At 45.3% G+C, this 16755-nt stretch overlaps 3 long non-coding RNA genes across 4 annotated transcripts; 1 reads left to right on the forward strand and 2 right to left on the reverse strand.

Moving 5' to 3' along the window:
* Positions 1-369: 369 nt before the first annotated feature.
* Positions 370-4110, reverse strand: LOC135372438 (uncharacterized). Its single transcript, XR_010415997.1, has 4 exons — positions 2444-4110; positions 2178-2367; positions 1586-1820; positions 370-1478 (listed from the first exon to the last, which is right to left on the reverse strand). It is a non-coding gene; the product is annotated as an uncharacterized LOC135372438 (long non-coding RNA).
* Positions 4111-12372: 8262 nt separating this feature from the next.
* On the reverse strand, positions 12373-13510 carry LOC135372518 (uncharacterized). 2 transcript variants are annotated; one of them, XR_010416020.1, is made up of 3 exons: positions 13042-13510; positions 12832-12961; positions 12373-12751 (listed from the first exon to the last, which is right to left on the reverse strand). It is a non-coding gene; the product is annotated as an uncharacterized LOC135372518 (long non-coding RNA). The 2 variants fall into 2 exon arrangements; XR_010416019.1 differs by having other exon boundaries at positions 12373-12961.
* Positions 13511-13966: 456 nt separating this feature from the next.
* LOC135372445 (uncharacterized) lies at positions 13967-16060 on the forward strand. Its single transcript, XR_010416001.1, has 2 exons — positions 13967-14838; positions 15477-16060. It is a non-coding gene; the product is annotated as an uncharacterized LOC135372445 (long non-coding RNA).
* The last annotated feature ends 695 nt before the right edge of the window (positions 16061-16755 follow it).

Consider the following 16755-nt stretch of genomic DNA (forward strand, 5'->3'; position numbering starts at 1 on the left):
AAAGAAGCACACCACAGAGAAATGTGTCCTAACAGTATTGGCTAATCATAACTATGCGCTCGCGGATGCCGATTTGCCTGTACCTGAAGCAGAGTAAGCTCGACACGCGCATCTTTTTGGAAAAATAAAAAAAAATCGCAATACTAAAAAAAATTGTGGAGCTCAGTTGCAAAAAAAAAAAAAGAGTAACAATGGAACCACTGAAAACAAATTAAACGCATGTTACGAGTTTCCAAAAACCTCACGGAACTATATATCGTTCACTGCATGCCGCTATGTAAAGTATTTCATTAACTAAAAGGTTGTGACACGTTCTCAAGGACACCTTGCCCAATAAAACGCAGGAAATGCTAAACGAAAATATGAAGCTTTTCTTTGCAAACACAGCGTTACTTTATTATCAACGGTTCATACTACATAGTATTCTACGCAAAATACTCGAAAAATATACTGTAAAATTCTTTATCATCTTCATATGACACATGGAAAGATCATTGAAAGAATGAATTGTAACATATTAAATAGGAGTAATATTAAAGGTTCAAGATGCAATACACTTTGCACTGAAAGTCAAAATCGAGTTCACAAGTCTCTTCTTCAGTGGAGCAAAATATCTCCGAAGGATCATGCAGAGAAAAGGCATATATGAAATATGAGTATTACTAAACTGCAGAACACCTTGCACTGAATGTACATATAACGGAACTGAGTTGACAAGTCACTTTTTGACTTTAGCAAAATAGATAATTCGTAGTCATCTTCACATGACGTGTAGAAAAATTATCTAAATGAAAGTTTAATGAGATGAAGAACCCCAACGCATTCTGCACTTAAGGCACGTTACAAAAAATTAGGGGTTCCTCATAATGCAACTTCCGAACCTGATCTGATTTTACCAAAGTGGTGTCAATCTGCACACCCATTTCCTGAAACAATTCCTCTATGCTGCTTACAACGCAATCGACAACCACCTTGGGGCACATGTGGTGGCCCTCTGGGTTATGGCATAAATAGCCTTTTTTTTTTCAGATTATTCTTCGAACTTTGATCTGTTCTTTCCATCTGCTCAAGTAGCTCACCTATACATTGTGTTGGCTGGCTCATCCTGTCATGTTATGTCATCCTGTACTCGTGTGCTTAACTAAATACAAAAATTCAAATGATGTATGTATCTTTAGATGGTTTCAAACGTTGTTCCACAAGTATCACAAGAAGGGAGAAAGCCACTACCAACACACTGAACAACGTGGTCACAAAAGCACTGGAAATACCTAGTCGACAATCTACAATGTTGGCAAATATAGGTTTGTACATGGCTGGCTGGCTGGGTTTGCGACGAATCCCGAGCTTGCGGAGAGTTGTGGGAAGGACCTGGTTTGCTGCTATCTCTCTGAGCCTCTGCAGAGTTATAGACTGGGATTGGGCTGCTGCTGTATTTCTGCTGGACTGTTCGTATGTACTTCTGTGGCACAAGATACCTAAATATAAACCGCAACGTCAAAAGGGGGGGCGCTGATTATTTCATTTTTACACGTATCCCCACAGTTTACGAGTGCAGGAACCATTACCCACACTATTCACTTACCCTCTGCCACCATACTGCCAGGTAACTCATGGCTGTGTCCATCAAATTTGGAACCAGTGGAGCTGCGCTATGGGTTACCTGCGAAGAACAATCTTTTTTACTGCAATATTCTGCACAAATTGCAAGGCCATAATATATCGGGTGCTTTTAGTCCTACCACTTTCTGTGCTATTGCGCCGAATGCAATTGTAACGTTAAAAATGCTTTGCTCATGACGTCTGAAGTTCAAAACAACCTGCGAAGAGCCAAATGATAACGGTTACACAAGTCTGACGTGGAAACGCGCAGCTTGCTTATCCTCCTTTTCGGGATTCTATCATGTAGTCACAGGCAACCCAGTGATGATAACCGACATTTCAGTGCAATGACAGAAGAAAAAAAAAAGACCATAAGCGACCGTTAAAATAACTGGTTAGGAATCGACTTAAACAATAGTGAAGGAAAAGAACGAATGTCTAATTCAGGACGAGGAAGAAGCAGTCGCAATTATGATGCGTCTTTGGGATCACTAAAAGCGAATGCATCAAGAAGTTTCACGCAACGCAATCACTTGCTCAACGCATGCATAAAGCGCGTTCCTCGTGTTACTAACCTGTTTCACTCAGTGCTGCATGCTTGGCTCGTACATGGTGACAATAACAGCATGCTACTTCCAGTGCATGCCCATTTTCATCCATTTCTCCAATAAATGCATCACGATCACAGCCGGCGTCCGTGCAACGTCCCTGTGTGAAACCTCGAATGTCTGTGTGCGTCCGTCACATCATATATCCACCTGCGAGCTTCGCAATGCAACATTGCACTAACATGAGAGTGAACTACGCAGGAATGTAATAGCAAATGCAAAAGGTTACTTACTATGTGACTTTGAATTCCGTTGTTTCCAATGCAACGGATGTCGAAGCGGCGAGGTACCACACAGCAAGCGAAACGCTCCTCCCGCTTTTTCCTGATACACGCTGTTGCCAACTGCCACTTGACGTGCAACCTCCACCTGCCGACTTTCGCGAAACTGCGGACCACTTCGCTTTTATAAGTAACGCTGGTAACTTCTCCAAAAGCGTAACGCCGTCGTTCCTTAGGGGTAACGCCACTGTTTCTCTCGCAATGTAACCTGTAAGAGGGCAGCGCACGTCCGCATGTAACCTTTGAATGGGCTGTAACCTTTACATCGAGCACAAATAACTTGTATTTCACAAGTTAGGTGCGTATCAGAGTAACGTTAGAGGGAACTAGATTAAAGTGCACCCTCAGTCCGACGGAATGGTGGAGAGGTTCAACCGCACTATACTGCAGCACATGAGTTTATTTGTGTCCGAGAATCAGAGGAATTGGGATACTCTGGTTCCCCTCTTCCTTCTGTCGTACAGGACAGCGCTCCACGAGGCTACAGGGGAAACACCAGCGATGATGGCGACCGGACGCAACCTCCGCCTTCCAACCGAGCTGGCTCTTGGTCCAACACCAGACGCTGACCACGCTGCAGGCAACGTCTCCGGCTACCTACGGACATTGCGCACACGCCTCGAGACTGTGCACATGTTTGCGAGAGAACATCTGCAGAAAGCATTCACACGTATGAAGACTCGCTACGATCGGGCGGCGTCCGGAGGGAGGTTCGAGGAAGGCCAATCGGTGTGGCTCTACAACCCTGTTCGGAAGCGGGGCCTATCTCCCAAGTTGCAGCGGCCGTGGCAGGGGCCATATGTCGTCGCTAAGCGCCTCAATGACGTCGTCTACCGGATCAGGCGGACAGGCCGTGCCCGGCCCCTTGTCGTTCACGTCGACCGTCTGGCACCGTACCGTGAACTCTCAACCGGCAACGAGGCTCCCCAGGAAGATCAACGCAACAGTGCCAGAGGGGAAGAAAGGGTGTGATGTTGCGAAGACGAAAAAGACAGGCGTGAAAATGGGCGGGCGGTTTCGAACCGTCGCGTGGGCATTGTCCGAACGAACTTGGGGCAAGGAGAACGCATCTGGACACAGACTACGATCTTGTAACAGTATTGTAGATTCGGCATATAAATTCTTGCACCTTCAGTTCTGTAGTTTGTACCATATCTCCGAATACGACCATGTCTAGGACGTATTGAAATGCAGCGATAATGAAATCGTTTCGCGGCTCCTCCTTTTCGAAGCAGTTTTTTATCACATCTTCCCATGACTTATGGTATCGAGTACAAAATCTGTCCATCTTTTCAAAGTAGAGCAATTGTCTCTTCTGTTTTCAAGTGCACGTCTACACTTAATTAAAAGCATATCTATGTTTATTTTATTGATTAAAATTTTATTATCTGATTTAGAATGCTATAATCTCCACCTGTCGTGAGAATTATTGTTTTGATTTTGTTTCAAGTATTCACTCGTCTGATATTCTATGAGTTGTGAACTTACTGCCTGAAATAATTATTGTCTTGCATTTGCTTCAATTGTTCACTCGATTGACATAAGTAAGTATCTCTAAGATGGGAATGCCTCATAACTCTGAGTTGCATTTCACATTTGATATTTCTGTGTGGTTCATTAGAAATTTCTATTGCAAGATATTACAAAAATTGACGTAATTAAATTTGTTTCTCGTTTTTGATTGAGTATCGTTGCTACCAATTAATAATTTGGACTTTCTCTACATCTTCAATAACAATATCGCATCTCTACAAACTTAGCGGACTTGACGAAAGATTTCCATTTCAGGGAAAGGACGCGAAAAGATAGTGACCCCAGCGAGTGATATCGACATCTATTTGCGCTGCACAATAAAATATATCGCCTTTGAACTCTCTTATCTGACCTCTAGAGCGCCCCGTTTGCTGGACGAAGTAATATAGCCCCTAACCCTTTGAGTAATAAAGCATGCGCTGTGCTATGGTCACATAGATAGAGACATAAAGTCTCCCGGCTTTGAGGAAAAGAGTGAAAACCGTGCATATTTCCTATGTCTTGGATACCGCCATCAAGGTTCGTAGTGTTTGTTAGAATGAAAATTGTATATTGATTATTTTCCTCTGTTGATGTTTACGTGTCGCCGCGTGTTCCTCTGTTCTTCAGCGTTAAGCCTGTGCTATTTCGCCTTTGATAGATTGATTAGCTATTATTTCTCTATGTGTTGGATGGTGCGCAGGTTTTGGCTCTCTATTAATTGTAGCTGTTGATTGTGTTGTTTCTCGTTATTTCCTTACGTCTATGCTATTCACTTAATAAGTAATTAAAAGTTGAGTAATGTTGGAATATGAAACTGAGATTCCCTATTGCGCTCGAAATGTTATGACAGATATTCACGCTATTGCATTGATGGTTCTCACGTATAGGAATATTAATTTTCTGATGAGTTTGATTTTCTGAATGATAGATTACTATGTTGTTTTGATTAAGAATAACTTCTTTGTAGTGGTGTAGATTTTATTTCCTCTTGTGTTCGTGTCGTTCATATTCCATGGTCTTCCATACATCTATAGGCACCCGTCTTCAACAAATCAGGGTAGATATCATTAGATCTGGTTGTTGGCTAGAAGCGTGCTATGTGGTGAAGTTCATTTTTAGCATGTATATTTTCTGATGAGTTTGACAAATGTATTGGTATAGATTTTATTTCCTCTTGTGTTCTTGTCGTTCGTGTTCTGCTTGTTGGCTGGGAGTGTGCTATGTGGTGAAGTTCATTTTTAACATGTCTATTTTCTGATGAGTTTGACAAATGTATTGGTATAGATTTTATTTCCTCTTGTGTTCGTGTCGTTCTTTGTTCTGTTTGTTGGCTTGGAGCGTGATATGTGGTGAAGTGGAATATCTTCTTTGTATTGATATAGATTTTATTTCCTCTTGTGTTCGTGTCGTTCTTTGTTCTGTTTGTTGGCTAGGAGTGTGCTATGTGGTGAAGTGGAATATCTTCTTTGTATTGGTATAGATTTTATTTCCTCTTGTGTTCGTGTCGTTCTTTGTTCTGTTTGTTGGCTTGGAGCGTGCTATGTGGTGAAGTGGAATATCTTCTCTGTATTGGTATAGATTTTATTTCCTCTTGTGTTCGTGTCGTTCTTTGTTCTGATTGTTGGCTAGGAGCGTGCTATGTGGTGAAGTTCATTTTTAACATGTCTATTTCCTGATGAGTTTGATTTTTTCATTTTCTGAATGATAGATTACTATGTTGTTTTGATTAACCAATGTAGTGGTATAGATTTTATTTCCTCTTGTGTTCGTGTCCCATAGTCCTTCAGAGTCTCTGCTGTTCACATTTAACTGCATACAACTATCAGAACTTCCCGCTATTGCACTGATGGTTCTCACGTATAGGAATATTAGACGTTTTATAATACAATTTGTAATTTTGATTGTAATCGTATTGATTAAGAATATCTTAAATGCGCTATTACTTCTGATTCATTGAAAACTTCCACTAATAAAAGATATTGTGTTTGATTTGTGATACCTATTCAATGCTCATGTATCATACCTGTAATAAGTATTGTTACGTGTATTGTGTTCCTTCTATTTCAGATTTTTGGCTAAGTTTTTCCCATTCACGCGGAGTCATAACATAATTCCTAATGACTTTAATAAATATATTTTCACTTGTACTTTTGTGTATGGCTATCCTTTGCATGTAAACTGCACACCTGTTGTAGCTGGAAAAATATGTGAAGTCGGCGGCCCAGGCTGAATGGTAAACGCACAAGCAGCCCTCCGGCCACGCGACGCCCAAGTAGGAAAATTGTGAAAGAAGTCAGCCCAGGGTGAATGGTAAGCATGCACGCAGCCCTCCGGTCACGCTCCGCCCACCATAGCAGCCCTCCACCCGAGCACCGCCCACCTGTCACGGGAAGGAAGTCGGCCCAAGTAGAAAAATGGTGAAAGAAGTCAGCCCAGGGTGAATGGTAAGCGCGCAGCCCTCCGGTCACGCTCCGCCCACCACAGCAACCCTCCACCCGAGCACCGCCCTGTTACAGGTGGTGAAAGTTTTTTCGGCTGGGTTTTTCTCCTTCACCTGATTGGCATCACAATTCCCAGCACTATTGGCTTTAATAAATATATCTCAACTTGATTGGCATTAATAAATATATTTTGATTTGTACTTTTTTGTGTATGACCCTTCTTTGCATGTCTCTGCATGTAAACCGCTCACCTGCTGTATCGGAAAAATATGTGAAGTCGGCCAAAGAAGTCTGCCCAGGCTGAAAAATGTGAGAGGATAAGCGCACGCGCAGCCCTCCCCCGCCGATAAGCGCGCGGACAACCCTCCGCACACGCGCCGCGCAGGGAAAAATACGCGCAGGGCTCAGTGCAGGGTCCAATGGTCCATGTCGTACGCGCAGGGCTCAGGGAAGGGGGGTGCCGTAGTTTCTCATTGACGACGGCTCGGCCAGACTGAATACTACTCACCACAGTGTTCCAGTGAAATTGCCGGTGGATGCAAAACATGATAGCAGACTTTACAGAATTCGTGACACGTCACAAATTTCCAATCCTCTACATCTCAGAGGGAAGATTTCCGCACTCATATTGTCGACCCGGATACATCACCTACAAATCCAGCAGACCCACTGGTCCAAGCAGAGCTGCGTTACAAACCAAGTCCTTCATACCACAGTGGGCCACACTAACTACTAGTTCTGATGCCCTCGAACTCTGTGCAGCACGTGCCAGGGCACACAAACAGGATATTACCATCGTCAGTGTTTACCTTGAACCGCGTACACCCATCAACATTCGAGACCTTGTGGATGAGGTGAAAAGGCTACCAGCACCATACATAGTGTGTGGAGACTTCAATGCACACAACATCATCTGGGGTTCCAGCACTACAGATAGACGTGGTTCGGAAACCGAAGTCCTTACCGACGAGCTGGAGCTCTTCGTGGCCAACGACGGGCAACCAACGTTTCCCAGAGCGGAGACAGTACTGGATTTAGCCCTCGTCTCCCGTTCTCTCCTGAACAGGACCACCTGCATCACAGACACGGAGGCGCACGCAAGCGATCACATCCCTGTGCTCACGACCATCTCCCTCCCTGACGAATGCCACAAGAAGGACACCATCAGGAAAACCAACTGGGGCGGCTTCACAAAAGCTCTCGAAATGTATGACCTCAAAAACAGCGACATCACGGACTTTACAAAGGAAGTCAACAGACAACTCACTGGAGCTACTGCAAGTTTCAATGTTCTCAGCACCGTACCACAAGTGAATGGGGAATATGAACGCCTCAGGGCCATACGAAGACGCGCTGAAAAACGAGCAAGGCGGACCAAATTGCCATCCGACCAGCGCGAAACCAGAAAGGTACAAAGCAAAATCAGGAGACCATTCCAGAAACTGAGAATGACAAACTGGCGCCAGTTCTGCAGCATCCTGGAGAAACAGACGATCGGAAAACTCTACGACTGCATGAAGCAACAAACCACCACAGCAACCCAACAGCACCCGCTCACAGCCCTCTCCCTAGCAACAAAGCGGCCGCTAAAGGAGCTAGCAGACGACTACTGCAAACGACTAACAGGCAATGTACAACCCACAGCAGAAAGCCCCGCACCAACCAGATCCAGTGACGCCAGGGATCACGTGACCTTCCTGGACGACGACGTCACTATCAGAGAAATGCTAGAAGCCCTCCACTCCTGCCCCTCGCACTCCGCGCCCGGACCGGACGGAATCTCCTACCAAGCATTGAAAAAGTTAAGAAGCAACGCACTCACGCACCTACTCGACATGTACAACGTGATATGGGCATCAGAAAAAATCCCGACGGAATGGAAAACTTTCAAGATAAAGCCCCTTCTGAAGCCTAACAAACAGCCCAACAACCTGGACAGCTTTCACCCTGGCGACCTGAGCAGCTGTGTAGGGAAGCTGCTTGAAAAGATGGTACACCGACGCCTGGAGTAGTACAGCAGGAATAAGTGTGTGCTTATGTGAGCAAGCACAAGTGTGTATGTGAGTGGGCGCACGCGCCAGTGAGTGGATGCAAGTATGTCTGTGTGCGATTTTTTTTCAAAGAGTAGCAAGCCTTCGATTATGGCTAACAACTCTTAACTCATAATAATAATAATAATAATAAGTCCGCGTGCCGTGAATTTCCGCGATAAATCCCATGCCTCAAGCGCCTAGTAAGAAAACGAACGACGATTGGAATACCCACCGAAAATATCTAGCGTCAGTCAGACTTTAGAAGTAGCAGGAAAATTCATATGAATACAGTTCTAGCTCCTGTAAACTGTTAGAACACATCCCATACATCGTATGATGACCTCCTCGAGTGTATCGATATCACATGCACAGTGACGGCTTCCAGCGAAAGGCATCTTTTTAGGGATGGCTCTTTTTAGTTCCGTGTTAGCGCCGCGAAGCAACTGTGGCTATGAGCGGCGTACAGACGTGGACAGGTGAAGAGAGGACAGCAGGAAGTAGTGGGGGACAGTGGGGTTAGTATGCGTCCAGGGCCGACTTCAGGGGGAACTGTGCAGACATTCGTCTGGAGAGTGTTCAGAAAACCCAGGGAAAACCTGAGACAGCACAGCCGGTGACAGGATTCCAACCCATGTCACCTCCCAGTCTCGGCGTGGAAAGTGATCATCCTAACCACTATGCCACGGGAGCTGGTTTAGGGATGGCTTGCATGCCAATGTTAATTTGGTTATTTTAGAGAAGCTGTGTTCTTCGTGTTGTTAGCAGGGCACTCTGTGACTTGTAACATGTACGTAACATTAGGATCCTTCAAGGACATTTTTATTCAATTACCTATTGATCATTTACCACTCGGCCCTTGTTCTCATGTTACGCCAAGTTTCGTTGATTACTGTGTCCGCGAAATTCTGACAGCTACAAATGCCACCGAGTTTGAATATGTCATTGGTGCATTATTCTTGCGCAAGTTTTGCACTGGAAAGTGCAAAATTACGTCCACCACCCGCAGTTAATTTCCTCATCTTAATTCATCGTCTGATAGCCGTTTTTAATATCACATTCCTGCAACGCACAATTTAGCGCTGTCTGCTGACATCCGATACACGTGTATGTATGACAAGAGCTTCGTTGACTTCACATCTAATCTCTTGCCTATCTCGTACTAGTTTCCCTTTTTAGCGTCGAGCGCCGTCCGTGCTTTACATTCTTCCTTCCGTCATTAGAAGATTCGCCCTCAGTTTGGGAGCCACGATGTTTCGACGCAACCACGCGCGACCAAGCGTCCCCCTTGCTGCGTTCCCAGAGTTCTAATCTCTTCACGCACACGTTACTCGATATTACACTCACATCATTCATAAAATCGTTTCAAAATGTAAATCAGTCCAAAGAAAACTGAGTCGGGGGGGGGGGGAGGCGAAAGGCAGGTTTTATTTCAGGAGCCGTAATAATAATTGGCGGCTCTACGTCGCGAGGCAACTATGACCATCAGCGATGTGACAGCCAGTGGATTCATTTTACTCACCTGTGGACTACTACTAAGGACTGAGTCTCGTGTCTTTAGAACCCTACCAAAGTTATGTTTCTGAAATCTTCGTGTCGAAGTTAACATTCCTGCTGAATATTTTGGCTCCACGTGACGCGAAAGTTAGAGGAAAGAAATTTTTATTTTTGAGATCTGTGACGTCATGTTATGCACCGACGGAGCACCTGGCAACTTTCGTCTTCAACGTGGCCCTTCGCGTCCTCCGGAGGGCTCACTTTTTACACTCCATTAGTGAGTTTTAGTATACCGTTGATAAAGTTATCGTCTCTATCGGAACCAATCGCACTCGTGCGTGACTCAGAATCTTATTCACTGATTGGTTCCGGTTGATACGGTGAGACGCTAGCCACGTTATCAACGGTCTGCTAAAACTCTCTATTAGCGGACTTTTCCGGGGCCCAGAAGACAGCCCTTGCTCCTGCTACCTTCGCCACGTCGACGAAGACTGCCCGGCCTCTGACATCGGTCGTGCTCTCGTTCGCCTCAAAGGGTCCGTCCCTGCACAGTTCTCCTTACTCTCGCACGCCCCTGCGATGTGGACGCTTGCAACACCCGAGATCCGTGCCACTATCCCAAGCCTCCAGAGGTGGGTGTACCCTGTTACCCACTCTTGATAATAAAACTTTTGAATCCATGCTAAGAAATCCACCCTTCAAATTCCAATCCTTTGAAATTCAAGCTGTCAAAATAAATCACAACGGCTCTACGCAGTCCAGTGTGAAGCTTGGTTTTACGTGAGAAAATCAGTGTTTAAGAAGGTCACACTCCAGAATAACGAGTCTTTATGCAATTCTGTGTCGTATTCAGCATGTATCTCTCAATTATTCATTAATTTAATTAGGTTACAGGCGTAAATAACTACGCGTATGAATACTAGGAAAACAACGCTTCAGCGGTTCGGCTACCAGTGGGGACGAGGCTTTTTGAGAAAATGGAGTAACGACGGAGCCGTATGGTGTTGCGGGATGTGCTGCATAAAAAGGACAATCACTGCAAGCTCTAAGAAAGCATATGTTTCTTCTGCCGATTTCGTCAGGTATTTTTCAGACGTGTAACGACTTGGTGTGCTAACACGCGCGTGCAACTCATGAAGGAATTCATTGGTGAAGTAACATTGATGCAGTCGTAGCTGTTTTGGACAGGAAATCGGGTAGCGAAAAATGTCCGGGATGAACAACATATAAAACGTACCGCAAAACTGCTGTGTCGACCATTTGTCACGACGGTAATCACGTAAACGTCATGTAAACGTCTCTTGCTTTCCTTGGCCTCCAGCCTACGAAGAACCGCTAATGTTATGTTTGATAAGAGCCGCGAAAAGTGGTTCAGCAAGGTAAAACTGTGCCGGGAACACCGTCACATGAGGGAGGTGTTTAATTAAATCACAGTGAAAGATAGCGAAGGACTGTTACTGGTCATGTAGACAGCATATCTCGTTCACCAACACATCAATGAATTGTGTAAATAGTCTTCCTGTCAATGGACAACTGACATTTTCCTCCCGTCTATACTAAGCAATGTTGACCCAGAGCTTGGTTTCTGGATGCCACAAAACACTTCTCGCCAAGGTGGTTCACTGTGACTCAATGGGGCATTTACAGCTCAGTGTCATTACCACCTGAGGCAAGTTGACTCTCTCAGATACTGTCACTGCAGTGCTGTAGAAGACGCAGAGTATATTCTTTGTCATTGCCCACACTACAGAGCTTTCCAAACTGCCATTTTCAGATCTCTCAATTATCTGAACTCCTGCCCCACTCTCTAAAATTGCTTGGTCTATGGCTAAATAGCGCCCATGAATGCCTGCTCTCAAAGCTCTTTTGACAATTTTGGACTCCATGGGACATTATTTCCTTCCTCACACCACAAGCAGCTACGGGGTAGAGTATCGCCCCAGGCAATGAAACTCCCTGTCCATCTCAAAATAAAGTTGATGAACAGCATCTGCAACTTCTGCGAGGTGGTTTAAACCACTCTTATAACTATATGTTATATAAACAAGATACAGAAACCGACACTGAAGATTTTTGTTTAAGTTTAATTTGTACATTTTTAACCCAGTGACGGATAGATACCGTCTGATCAACTGGCACATTTAAAAAAAAATATGCCACACGACTTCAAGGGGCACGCGGTGCCTGCGAAAGCTGCAGGTGCAATGTGCCCCCTGAAGCAACTGGTACGACATCCCTGCTGACGCCAGGAGCCACAGTGTACCGGACGTATCGAAGGGTTACTTGTACCCACTAATACGCGAAACACATTGCGCCTCTCTAGTTCCCTAACAGAAAAATTACCTCCACGCTTCGCAAAAAAAAGAAAAACCAAGGAAGAAAATGCTCCAAGCACATCGAACATGAAACACCAAATTTTATTGGCTTGCACATACCTTTAAATTGCATCCAGTACATCATCGTTTGCCGAATGGAAAACATACACGGTTCACTAATCCCAACACACACATATGGAGCACACGTTGCACGGACACACAAACCATCCGATGATCCGATGCACCAGGCAGTCCTCCAAACGCCGAACACACAATCCTCGAAACTTCGAACAGGCTGGCACTGAAAGCTCAACGAAGATCCTTAGTGACGAACATGACGGTTCCTCAAATGAAATGGCCGAGGAACAATTGCCCAACAAGTGGCAACAGACACCAATTCCGCCAATTCCATGTGAGAAGCATCTTGCACGCGTATGTGTGACCGTTGAGACAGCAAACAACCTGTAAAGAAACCGAAGTGAATATCACGCTGGTATTGTTCCAACGTTAATGCTGGAATAGTACTCCATTTTGTAACTCACCTCCTCGCAATCGATACAGTCCCACGGTCACCTATAACGAAAGAATACAATTAACCTCGCTTGTAATGTACATCGTCGCTTCACCGATGCAGCCGATCCTCTCCTGCCGCCATTGCAATGCATCCACCGTCTGCAACAGAATGTACTCCGATTGTTAAACACGAGTAAAACGCAGGCGTCGTACGATGCACCACAGCAAGGTTGACTTACCTTAAGCAAACATTAGACCTGTACTTAAAAAGCAAGCTGTCATCCCTCTCAAAGGCGAGGTTGCAACGCAGACAGCGGCAAGAAAGCGGGCAGCGGGAAGGAACGTACTGCGGAAGAATACGTTGTGCCATGTCACTCCTCACCGGCGGAGCGCGGAACAACGTAGTACGCTCCAACGAACCCAAACAACCATTGCGAATTTTATATGTCCTGAGAACGTCGGATGAATGCCCAATAGGGCGATTCAAGAATATGCCCCAGAAAAGCACCGTGAATGCCGAACGTGGGCTATTCCCTGCAGAGAGCGCGAGGGCATCCGCCGGGAGCTCCCGTTTACGCATGCGTTTACGCAATGGTCCACGGAAAATGGAGGGCGCCCAAACCACGTGATCTCCAGGAGCCACTCACAGCGGCCCCGAGCTGCAGCGCGGGAAAAAGGCTGGAGCCTAGTGCGCATGCGCGGACCGACCTCCTTTCCCAACCTCCTTCCCCTTCTCTCCTCGGGTTTTGCGTCTCTCCTCTCGTCCCCCCTACCCCCTCAGCCTCGTCCGTTTGTCGTCAGCGCTTGCTGTCTTGCTGTAGAGCAACGATCATGCTGTCCCAAAGCAGACAATCAAAAAGCCGATGGTATATGACAAATCAAGTTTATTTGTCCTCGGGAACTGCCTCGAAAAAGCTACAGTACATATCTTTTTACGTTTTGTAACAGGCTTCACTGGAGCTTTAGGTGCTTCGACATCGAAGGGCAGTTCAGAAGCCAATGCTGAGCTATGTGCGTCGTCGTTGCCGATGGCTGCGGGAGAACTAAAAAAAAAAATCTATTGATGATCCGTAACTCTGCACGCAAATCACTGCTATCATACACAATCTATCTTGATTTCGTATTTGAACACCAAAGCGCATTTGTCACGAATGTTCGTGCATGAGGAGCAACTAGCATAACCACACATAATTTGATTAGCGGCATATCAGAAACGTACAAGTTACGGCAATGCACCGCACAATGAAACGCCGCTAACGTACCGAATGACTCGTAAATGTTGTACGTAATACACTTAACGTGATAAACCTGCATTACTTCCTTCGGTCACAAAAAAGTAATCAAACTTGTCTTATCGTTCACCTGCAGTACGTCGGAAAGAGTGCAGACTTCCTCTCTGACGATTTCTGCGACCTTTGGAGGTGCAGGGATTCCTGTCATGTTCGTCTTCCAGCTGTTGTGATGATCAGGTGGATGTGCCATTCCGTCCTCACATTAGCAGTTCGCCACAATCTAAATCTAAAGCATTCAAAACCCTCAAACTACCCCTAACGTCTGCGTGCACAACGGTTGCAGTTCGAAGTCCGAGAGAACAGGCGTGGCCGGACAGACGCGATGTCTCCTCTGTCGTTTTTCTTTCTCCTCCGTTCGACCGACCGTTTGGATACGCGCGCCTCAATCAAATGACTCTCGCCCAATCAGCGCGAAGGAAACTGACGCCAGTTCTTGGAGACCAATGAGCATCCAAATATTTATACATATAATGCGCAGCCAATCAGAGATCTTCCGAGCTCGGACGCCGGTGGCGACAATATTTTCGAGGCGGTGCGTTTCGCTTTAGAGCCGGCGGCTGGCGAGGGCTCGAGTAGGGAGGGGGCGAAAGCTCGGCAGCTGGCGCGTGAAGCTCCTCGAGCGTGGCGAGGGACGGCCAAGCCGAAGATAAGTCAAGGCTGCTTATTCGCAGGTGGAGGCAATTGAACGACGCATGTGTAACAGGCAACCCAGCCGAAAATCAAGGTGGGATTGTTCTGCAGGCGGTATGTTCCCGATTAGTCATTCCCATTGTGTGACGTTGTTTTAAGAACGTTATGTGGGTTAAGCGTTAAGCGTCCTGTTCCGGTGAACCAGAATCTGACGCCTCACACGTTGGCGTTTTCTGGGTGTTCCTATACCTTCGTGCTGGCGATATAGGTATTTCCTCACAAGTTTGCATACGCTTTTGGTTGCTACGTGTTGAGGAAATTACATACGAGCAAAAAAGCGTTGGGCGATTTTTCCAGAAAACGAGTGATGTGCACAAGTGAACGCGGTACCTGTATGTGGGTTTCTGCCGGAGGCAACATTAATTTACAGATTAATGTGTGCGCCCAGTTCAGTCTTGAACCAATCCTTCATTAGCTTGCGCATTTAATGCACCTATATGCTGTGAGACGCTTCGTACATTGTGCGTTCTAGTCGCTTCGGATCGCAGTGTTGCTTGCATGAAGATCTTCTGAAATGGGCTTTTGAACGGTTACAGACGGATTGAGTGTGGTACCACGCATGTTGTTGTTGCAGACGAACTTGGAACGCTTTCTGGAAAGTTATTTATTATTTTTTTTTCAGAGCTCAGAGTTGGCACAGCGCAGCATGCGAAAATAGTGCGTTTTCTTTATTCTCTGTTCCTGTGTTTCAGGCTTGGATCCATCAATGCACAAGAAGTCGTCGACGATTTTGTCAACCCGTATGAATCGAATCCAGCAATCGTGCCCGCACCCAACCGCACCAACCCGTGTGTTGTTGAACTGAAATCTAGTGTAAGCACAAGCTAATCTAAGTAAATGTAAGCACATCGAAGTGATTTTATACTAGTCATCCACATCATCCTGCATGTCCCTAAAACTAAGGAAAACGTTACCTCTTTCCCTACGTTAAATGGGTTGAGCAGCAAAAATTTATTTGACAAGGAATGCCAACTTTTTATAATGACAGCCACCTTACTACAACGAAGTGCGGAGGTGTGGTTGTAGCTTTGATACGTATTTGCCTCACGCTTCCCTCGTGCTCAATTTCCAGGTGCAGTCAAGAAGAACAGGAGACTAGGTAAGATCAGCGCTTTCGAGGTTGAATGCGTCATACAGTCGTACCTGCGATATGCTAAATAATTAGCCAAACAAGAATATCGGCGCTTTCTTTTCATATTAATTGCACTAGTCGTGTGTGGTTGTCGTCCATGATCAATATATATATTGTTGTACCCAAATAAAATGTAAATCACCATATGTGCTCTCTGCCTTTTTTATCCAGGCCTCCAACACCACGTAATCTGCAGATGCTTCCCACAAAGCTCTATATCAACATGTAAAAGAACGCTCGAAATATGATAAATATGCGTAACTCTATGCAAAATAATAAGAGTATATCAATGTAATTCAAAAGGACATTAACCACCAGTATAGGGGCATTTATGTCTTTGTGGGGTGTTCTTTGGACCTTCCCAGGAATGTTGCAAATGGGGCCCACGGGACTTGCGAGAGCCTACCCAGGAATATCCGCAGAATGTACCAGGAATATTTGAACATCCATAAAGGAATGACCTCGGGATATTCATGGGATGTTCTTTGGTTGACTGGGAAGGCACGCATATTCAGCCGGCACACGCATTATTCAACAAGCACACGAGTACAAGGTTCAGGAGGCACACATATTATTCAGCGGGCAAAAGCCGTTTCAAACCAGCGTGACGGCTTTGTACCTGCTGAAATTTGGCGATGAGGATCGCTGTGCTTACTGTTAGAAAAAAATGTATTAATAAGGTATAATAATGTGCTCTTATACCTCTTTTATACCTTGTGCTTCAGATATATACCTTTGGAGGGTATAGAAGAGGTACAAATTTCCTATTTATACCTCCAACCCTTCTCAAGGGTATGAAAGAGGTATAAAGGAGGACTAACGTACCATATTTATACCTC

Source organism: Ornithodoros turicata, unplaced genomic scaffold (assembly GCF_037126465.1).
Source record: "Ornithodoros turicata isolate Travis unplaced genomic scaffold, ASM3712646v1 Chromosome15, whole genome shotgun sequence".
Taxonomy (NCBI): Eukaryota; Metazoa; Arthropoda; class Arachnida; order Ixodida; family Argasidae; genus Ornithodoros; species Ornithodoros turicata.